The 9,500-nt window shown below is 44.4% G+C and overlaps 2 long non-coding RNA genes across 2 annotated transcripts; one reads left to right on the plus strand and one right to left on the minus strand.

The window, feature by feature from the left end:
• The first annotated feature begins 15 nt into the window (after nucleotides 1-15).
• On the plus strand, nucleotides 16-2,765 carry LOC106148385. Its single transcript, XR_001233798.1, has 3 exons — nucleotides 16-217; nucleotides 466-668; nucleotides 2,108-2,765. It is a non-coding gene; the product is annotated as an uncharacterized LOC106148385 (long non-coding RNA).
• Nucleotides 2,137-8,504, minus strand: LOC106148386. The gene is made up of 3 exons (XR_001233799.1): nucleotides 8,228-8,504; nucleotides 6,285-6,971; nucleotides 2,137-2,215 (listed from the first exon to the last, which is right to left on the minus strand). It is a non-coding gene; the product is annotated as an uncharacterized LOC106148386 (long non-coding RNA).
• Between the last annotated feature and the right edge of the window lie 996 nt (nucleotides 8,505-9,500).

Genomic DNA, 9,500 nt, shown 5'->3' on the forward strand with positions numbered 1-9,500 from the left:
ACCGCCCAGCGCGAGGGGCGGGGCCGCGCGTCCTACGCATGCCTGGTCCGCCCTCACCCGCACGCCCTCGCTGCGCATGCGTGCTCCCGCCGGCCGCCTGGCCGAACCGGCCCTGGAGGAGGCTGTGGAACTTGGGGAGCTTGTGAGGTTCCTCCGGCAGTCAGGTCGTCACTCATTAGAATAGTGGGTGTACTCGGGCACCATCCCGCCTGCCCGGGTGAGTATCAGGTGATGGCTGTCCGCCCACGCCAGGGGCCCGGCACGGAGGCCCGTGGGCGGGGCACCGCCCTGGCCGGGTTGGCGAGGTGCTGGGAGACCCAGCCCGGCTCCTCCTGCGCGGGAGGGACCGAGGGGCGCGCCTGCCGTGCTTGAGCTGCTTGCAGACCCCTCGGCCAGCAGATCCAGCCCCCTCGCGGGTCTCCTCGCACGTTTATTGTGCACCTCCTTGTGCCTGCCCTGTTCTAGGTGCTGGTGATGTGGGGGAACCACAACCCCCGACTTGTTAGCGGTCGGACGTGCCCAGCGCCCCAGGTGCTGCAACATCCAGGAGTGAAGTCGCGAACTAAGGAATTTAAGAGAGTTTCCTTGGTCATAAGGAGAAGCAGAACAGCTCCTGGATTTCCAGGAGGCGGTCCCGAGTGGGTGGCCAAGAAGGCCCTTTGTCAGGGGTAGGTCGAAGCATGGATCAAATCCACCTGTAGGATTACAAATATAGCCACTTAGCTAATACTGATCCTCTAGGGAAACGGGTCATGTAGCAAGGATAGATGGAAAAGACAAAGGCATTTTTGGAAAGGGATGGGTGTAGATGCCCTGGTCACCTACCTGGGCAGCTGAGGCCTCTCTGAATTTCTGGGCCAGGTCGTGCCTATTACAGTACAATTTCAAATTACTGTTTCTCTCCTAGGGAGGCATTAAGCCTGACCGATGCATCTTGAGACTTGGCCGCCTTCAGGTGCATCAGCCGCCACAGTTATTTATTTTTTTATGTTATCTTCCTTGAGAGCCCAGCCTCTCTCTGACTATATTAGTTTCTGCCTAACTTAGTTGTGTACAGCACTGGGTCAGGGCAGGTTGAAGTGATGCTCCTGTCTCCAGGGCACCTACACTATAGTGGCAGAAAATCACTTCTCATAGTTAGGGAAGCTGTGAGAAATAAGGTAGGGGGCCATGTACTAATGTCTCATCCCATGGCAGAGAGCAAGAAAGAGTACCAGAGGGCCGACAGCCTCCTTTGTAAGGACCTTGCTCCTGAGATCATGGGGCATTCATCAATCCATGGAGGTAGTGCCCCCCGGTACCCGCACACCCCCCATTAGGCCCCATTTCCCAACGCCACTGCCTTGGGGTCAGATTTCCAGCACTGGACTTCGGGGCACACTTTCACACCACAGCACTGTCCCATGACTCGCTTCTCTGCCCCAGCTTCTTTTTTCCTCTTCTGTGATCCTCCTGTGGATCTGACATGCCTCCTTCACCCGCTGGCCACTCAGATACATTCTTGGCCTTGTATAATTGTTACAACTTTTTAATGAACATTCTGGATTATCCTTCCAACTATACCAGAAATCCCTCAAAAAATAGGGATGATAGCTTCTGTCAGAGGCAGGGGAGCCACTTGTGATCTCGAGCACAGAAATAACTTTATTGTGTATGATCTAATTTATAAAATCTGTTAGGGAAGCCCAGACATGTACAAAACACTTTGGTAGGAAACCATGGTGTTGTTAGACTTGGAATGTGTCTATAGAAACCGACCTTTTGTAATTTCCACCTGTCAGAGCACATCGAGGCTGGGGTCCCTCCGTCTTTTTAACCAGCCTAGTGGTTGGGATCTCTGCTGCCTGGAACACTTCCAGCCCAGTAGTACCAAGTCCAGTAACAAATCCCTAGGATATGGCAGCAACTAATTTCTGCAATAGTAACCAAAAGTTGGGTTGGCGAGCATATGCCCTCAGAGGTCTTTGTGGGCCCAGAGCTTGATCTCATAATGCCTGTGGCTGTTGCACAATAAAAAGGTGATCAGGGCTGAGTTTATCCAGAAATTGACAGGGACCTAGGGCTGTGGGACTTGATAGTCCTCCTTGGCTTGTGCTTCACCTTGCAGCTGATGAAGGAGCTGTGCTTAACCATGCCAAGAAGTCCAAGCTGGAATCGGCCATCTACCCAGCTCCATCCTGATCACCATTCCATCCTGCAGTGCTTGGACTATGTCCTAAAAGAAAAGGGGGAAAGTACCTGTCACTGTGATCTGTACCTTGAGGGAGCCACCAACACCAACTTCAACCGTAGCTTGGACCCAATCGTCTCCATTACTACCTTCCTGCATTTTAGTGGTGCCTAAATGCATATCTCCCAGAGTTTGAGGCCAACCTCATCCTCTGCCTCCAAATCTACTTCTTTTTAAGGACCTGCCAACCAATTACATAGTTAAGCAATGCTTGGATTGGGAGATAACCGTCAGCTACTTTGACCTCTCAGGAAAGTACATATCTTGCTGCACATTCTCTGCCCTGGAGCTGTGGCCCAAAGAACAGTTTTGGAAGAGCCTGAATGTCCACCAGCAGATGAACAGATGAAGCAAATGTGGCATTAACGTACAGTGGAGCACTACTCTGCTATAAAGATAAATTTCAGTCATTTGTAGGAAAAGTGATGCACCTTCAGACCATAATGTTAAATAAGCTAGACACACAACCTTAACAAATACATGGTTTCTTTTGTATGAGGAACTCAAAATTAAATAAACAGCAAAATAAAAGATAGATAATTGTCAGATGTAGATTCTGTTTCTGTCCAGGGGTGACAGGTCCTGAGAATGAGGTACCTGCAGATGAAAAGATAAGTAAAAGAAACAAGAAAAACAAGACAGGCATAATTCTGGGATCAGGGGGCTTACAGCCTCTTGGACTGCAGCCTTGAATACCAATCTCAGTCACCTTTTATTGAGCGAGAACCGAGGGCATAGCTAGTACAAATGGGTGGATACCAAACGTGGTTTCTTTTTAGCAAGGATTAAAGAATTATGCTTCTTCACATGCAGTCCAACACACGCCTGTAATCCCAGCACTTGGAAGGCTGAGACAGAAGGATCATAAACTCAAGGCCAGTCCGGACTGTATAGTGAAGCTTTATCTTAAGAAACCCTAACAAACAATAAACATAACCCTAACAAATAATAATCAAATCATCGTGTGTCCTCAATGCTTTCTCTAACAAGAGAATGTCCTCCTCCTCAGATAATCAGGAGATAGATCATTGTCAAATAGGAAGGGAACCAAGAGATAGAGGGACAGGGAAAGGATGAAAAAGGAGAAAAGGGATGAAAAAAGGATCAGGGCGTGTTACATACATGTCCCAACTCCACACCAGGAATGTAAACATTAGGTACTGCAAACGTCCTAACAACAGAAGACTTTAAACACGCAGAAACTACCAAACCATCTTCCCGAGAGGCTGTGCCATTTTACGCTGCCAGCAGCAAGCTGTGATTGATGCTGATGCCCCACTCCCTTGCTCAGCTTTGGTGTGGCCTCGGTTTTTTATTGTAGCTGCTTGACAGGGCTTGGCACTGTCCCACTGTGGCTTTACTTTGTATTTGCTGATGGCTGGTAATGTGGCACATCTTTCTTGCCTCTGTATTTGCCGTCTGTATATTGTTTTCAATGAAATATCTGCTTAGGTATTTTGTCCATTTTCTAACTGGTGCTTTGAAAATGCTTTATATTCTGTAGGTATCAGCCTTTTGTCAGATACGTGCTTTGCAGATATTTTCTGCCACCTGTACTTTGTCTTTTCATCATTTTCATTTGGGCTTTTGCAGAGCAAAAGTTTTTAGTTTGGTGAAGTCCACATTATTGCCGGGAATGGTAATAATTACATGTAACCCCAGCACTTGGGACACTGAGGCAGGAGGATTGCCATGATTTTTAGGACAGCCTGCACTACCTAGAGACCTTGTCTCAAAAAAAAAAAAAAGAAGCCCAGTTTCTTGGCTATATGATGGTGTATGCTTTTTATATCAAGTCCAATAATTCTTTTTTAAAAATATATTTATTTTTATTAGTATGTATTTGAAGTACACAATGATTATATTCATTGCAGAGTGCAGGCACGTGTACATAATGCATCTTCTTTTTATTCCCTTCCCTCCTGCTTCGCTCCATCTCAAGATTCCCTTCCCAGTTACCAAAGGTCTGTCTTCCTATTTCCTATTGCCCATCCCAAGCTTAAGAATTCTTTGTTTTACCTGAGGTCTTAAAGGTTTCTCCTAAAAATTGTATGGGTTTTTAAGTTACATGTAAGTCTGTGACCTGTGTGAGTTAATTTTTGTGTAAGTTGACATGTTTGTGTTGGTGTTTACTTACTTTGCCTGCTTAATGTTATTAAGCTCCAGTACCAGTTTTAAAATAGTTTAGAAATAGTTTTTAATGTGTTACTACTTAGATCACAGAAGATCTAAGGCATGTAAAAGATGACATATTTTCAGGGTTGAGACATGCTGCGGTGGACACTAGCATGTGGTACTCAAGTCCCGTTTCAAGGAAGGACTTACTGCCCTAACCACAGGGAGTGCTTCAGTGATCACTTTCCACATTTTAGTCCTGCCAGGGAACACATCTGCTGTACAGAGCCCTTTCACCAAGGTCATGCCCTTCCAGAAAAGGCTCCCGTCTAATGATGGGTGGTGCTAGGGATATAAAGGACCAGCCACTGTGGTCAGAAGTGGCGCTATTCTATTCAGCCATTTCTGCTCTGACTTCTGTGTGGCTGAAGCTGTTGAGCCTACGTCACACCTCAAACTCTACCCAGTGCCACTTTCTCCCCTCTTTCCCAGGTGTGGATCTGCAGGGCACTCCTGGACACTAACCTCTGTCTCGGAGGTTGTTCCCTGGAGACCCAAACAGAGACACTCGTTTTTGTTTTCACCCAATGTTAAGCATGAAATTTGGCTTAAGTAGTGCGAACAGTGATAAGGTCATAACTTGATGAACTTTATACTACTAGGATAGGAGCCTATCGCCTGCACTCCTAACACCACTGCAGAGGAGGAATGCAGGGAAGAAGCCGGTGTGGGTAGTAAGATTAGCACAGGCACGCACAACAGGTTGGGAGGATCACAGGGACCCAGGGAGAGATGTAAGACACCGCTACCGCCTCCATTGCCATGGTTTGTGGTTCCAACATTAGCAGATGTGTGGGTGAACAGGCTTATATCCTAGTACAGCAGAGCCAAATAGCCTTATCCAAATGTGATTTAAAATAATGTCATGACCTTTGAGATAATCCCCATAACTCAGCTTTCTTTCTGTGTGACAGAATACCTGAGATAATCATTTTATAAGGAGGAGAGATTTATTTTTTGGCTCACTTTCAGGAGTTACAGCCCATGGCTTTATCCCTCTGTATATTGGAGCAGGAGCATGTGGCAGAGGAGGTTTGTTCACCTCAAAGCAGCTGAGAAGCAAGGAGAGAGAGACCGGCAGAGGCACCAGGGGTCCCAATGTCCGCTTCGAGCGCACATCCCATTGCCCTGCCTTCCTTCCCCTAGGCCCCTGCTCCTAGAGGTTCCCCCACCTTCAGTAGAGCGCCAGGCTGGTTGCTAATCCTTTAGTGTAAGGGCCTTTGGAGGCCGTCAAGACCCAAACATAAGCATCTCCAACCTCATACACACTCTAATGCCGATGTCCTTTGGGTAATTTTCGTAACTCCTAGGAAAACCCAGACTGATGCAGAGAAGGAAGGCGTAGAAGTAACTGTACAGTTTCATGCTCCAGTGCCGTTTTGGGTTTGGCGGGAGGAGAGGAAAGAAGAGGCCAGCGTTTAATTTCCTGTCGTGTTCTCTGGCCCCAGGAAACTTGAAGTTATGATGATTTGGGAGAGAATCTTAAGTGTTCCTTTCCTCTGCCTTCCATTCCCTTTGATACGATAGAAGAGCCCTGGGGTTTTGTTTTCAGAAGAATCAATTCAAAAGGATTTTTTTCCTGCCATAGTTCAGATCTTTTAACTTTTGTTTTTCTTTTGATCGTATTCCCCTGGTAGTTCCATGCTGAAATAATAAGCATGCTAGCAAATCCGAAAAAATGTTACTCTCCAAAATGTTGACATTGAAAATATCAATTGCCTTTCTGGATTTGAGCATCCAAGACCAAAACCCATGTAGGTGCAGTCATTATTTATGCCGCTGAACATTGATAGCAGGAGCATTTTCATACAGTAGTAGGAAGAAAGTGTTCACACCTATAATTCCCCCAGACATTAATGTTGGCTCTGTGCCCGCTCACCATTTCCAAAATGTGTTCTTCAGCTTAGTACAGCTTATTGAATATCCATCCCATTTAGTCTACACTGGAGGCAGAGAACAAACAGCAATTGGGGTCTAGGCTCTATTACATTTCCTGGCAAGGAGGAAATAATGTGTTTGTGATGCAATAAATACTTGGTTCTAAGTAATTCAGCAAATGGCTTATTTAGCTTTACCTCTGCCGGGATTCACAGAGAGAACAATTTTCACCCATCATCGATTCCGCGCTGAAATATGTTACGATGGTCTGTGCCCCACAGCTGGAGGAATCCCATGATGGATTGAGTGAGCGAGCAGTTAGTGAAAATGCTGCTGCAAGTTGTGCAAAAAGTGATGATCGTATTATTTACATGGCTAAAGCTGGCTTTGAGCATGAGATCTTATTGTTAAATATTCAGTAATTTGTGGAGCTAGGTGTTGAATCTTGGAACTTTGAAACTGGAAGTGTTTATGCCACACAAGTTACCAGTTATTTCAAATTGATGCTGTTTTGAGGGGAGCCGATTTATGAATACATCATTGTCTACGTCAGTGTAGGAGAATTACAAATACCTGGCAGGCAAAAACTTAAGCTTTCCCAGGCAAAAGTATTTAGCCCAGGGTGGGAATGTATTCAGTGGTAGAGCATTTGCCTTAAATGTGTGAGCTCTGGGTTTAAATATCAGTACTGGAAAAAGAAAAGAAAAAAAAATGGTTAGGACAAGCAAACTAAAAACACCAAAAATTAGAGGGTGAAAGTGTAATATCTTTCTCTAAAAGTGCATAGATGTGGATAAGCATTTTTAATCATTGGAAATATGGAAACCTCATTATAGGCTACATGACTATAGTAACACTTGGTGAGTCTCAAAAAGCTTGGCTTTTATTTTCATTGAAGTACACAGCACAATTAATAATAGTTATCACAAAGCCATTCTCTAAGCACCATCCAGGTTATTGAGTGAATTTTTGCTGGACATAATGAGAGGCCAACCCAGGCAGGTGTGCAAGAGAAGAGGTAACTGAGTGTGCCCGAACACTTATCTGACCTGCAAGCTTATCACCATACCGTATGCCCAACTCAGGATTTTTACCTTACTAGGTGCTTCTAATTAGTTTGTGAAGACTTTTTAGCTGTGCTGATGAATATACATTTCATAGATAAATGTAGGGCTTTCATTTTAAAGCTTTTCTCCTTTGAACTTTGACATGGTTATCTAGTTACCTCCCCCTTTTCTTTTTCTTTTTTTTTTTTTTTAATCTTTTTGAGACAGGGTCTCTCTATGCAGTTCAGGCTGGCCTTCAGCTCACTTTGTAGCCCAGGCTGATCTCAAACTCACAAAGATCCTCCTGCCTCAGCCTCCCGAGCGCTGGGATTACAGGCATGCACCACTGCACCCAGCAGTGGATTTGCACAACATGTTATTTAGTATGGATGAAATTGCTACAACCTTTTTTTTTTTTTGAGACAGGGTCTCACTTTGTAGCCCAGGCTGGCCTCATACTCACAGGGGTCCTCCTGCCTCAGCCTCCTGAGTGCTGGGATTACAGGCCTGTGCCACCACGGCCGGCCCTCCCTTTTCTTAGTATAGTCTGATTTAATGTAATTTCTTCTGCAGGTGTTATGAAATACCTTTCTCAGGTTCAGTAGCATAGATGATGCTTATTGCTGTTACTTTTTTATTATTCCTTACTCTAAGACCATACATTAAACCATCATTTATGTACATAAGTGCATTTTTTTCTCAGGGGAAAAGCTGTATGTAAAAAATTGATAATTATGTGTGTGATAATTAACACATGTAGTTATACTAGATTGCCTCTTATTTTTATTATAAAAGTGAATTTTGGAGTATAAGACCTTTAAAGCAAAAATCACATAGTATCATGAAATTATGCTAACACAATTTTTGAAAATAACTAGACCCTCAGTAGTGAACTTACCACGTAAGCCTAGTTTTGCTTCCTGAGTCCTCCAGAACTTCAGTTCACTTCCTCTGCATGTGGACATGGACCACTGGGGTATCATGAGAGTCACTGTCGGTGGCTGCAGCTGGTTATGTGTTTGTTAGTGTGTTTCCTGAGTCTCCCTGGGATTAGTCTTACAATGAAGTATAATAATTACTTGGGAATAAAGGTGTGTCCTCTACTTACTTAATGATTCCTGTAAATGCCTAGAAACTGTGCTGGAATGCACACCCTGTGAGGGCCAAATAAACACTTTTTGTTGACCATGTTACAGCTTAAGGAACTCAAAATGTTACCCAATCAAGCCTGTTGGTCACTCTTAGTAGTTATTTCCATTTACTGTTAAACAGGAAATCAGAGAATAGAAAGGTCCTACGATTTATCAATAATTATTCAGAGGAACAACAGTAAGAGCTAAACGGCCATACCTGCCTACGTCTTTGTGTGTCATGTGCCCTAGCGTCATGATGGTGACTGTCTCGTGGGGTGGAGGTGGTTTAATAAAGGATTTCCGCTCCCTGCCCCACCCCGTTGCTACCGCACATTCCAGGAATTTGTGCATCTAACAGTAGTAAGTGATTCCCAGCCTTTGCAGTTCAGTTGAAAAGTGTTATAAATGTCCCTGTAAACCTGACAAGACTCGTTTAGTTAGCCCTCTTAGTAGGGAGTAGTAACAGCTCCCAGCCACAGAACTATTTTTGGGCCATAATGCAAGTGTCACCTGCCAGAGGCTTTGTTCTTTTGCCAGTTTACCTGTCCAAGTAATATTATTATCAGTAAGTTAGAACTGAGGCTTCAGCTAGCAACTAAATTTGTAAATCAGTTATACCCTGGGCAAATTATACATAAAAATGTCCAATCCATTCTTTTTACTGTATTTCACTTGTCCTAAATATTAAATTAGGATTATTTTTCACCCTAATGGAAACCTTGGAAACCAGCTTGGCCCTAGTCATACAAATACCATGTAAAAATACCACCAAAGTGTAGTTTTTTAAAAAAGGGCTCTTAGCTGGGTGTGGTGGTGCATGCCTGTAATCCCAGCACTCAGGAGGCTGAGGCAGGAGGATTGCCATAAGTTTAAGGCCAGTCTGGGCTCCACAGTGAGCTCAAGGCCAGCCTGAACTACATAGTGAGACCCTGTCTCAAAAAAAAAAGCTCTTAACCATAAATCTTCCAGCCAGTTAGGAAATTAAGAATTATCTCCAGATTTAGGCTAGTAAATTTTCTGTAAAAATAAACTAAAAAG

This window comes from Chinchilla lanigera, unplaced genomic scaffold, assembly GCF_000276665.1.
Source record: "Chinchilla lanigera isolate Chin_1 unplaced genomic scaffold, ChiLan1.0 scaffold00019, whole genome shotgun sequence".
NCBI lineage: Eukaryota > Metazoa > Chordata > Mammalia > Rodentia > Chinchillidae > Chinchilla > Chinchilla lanigera.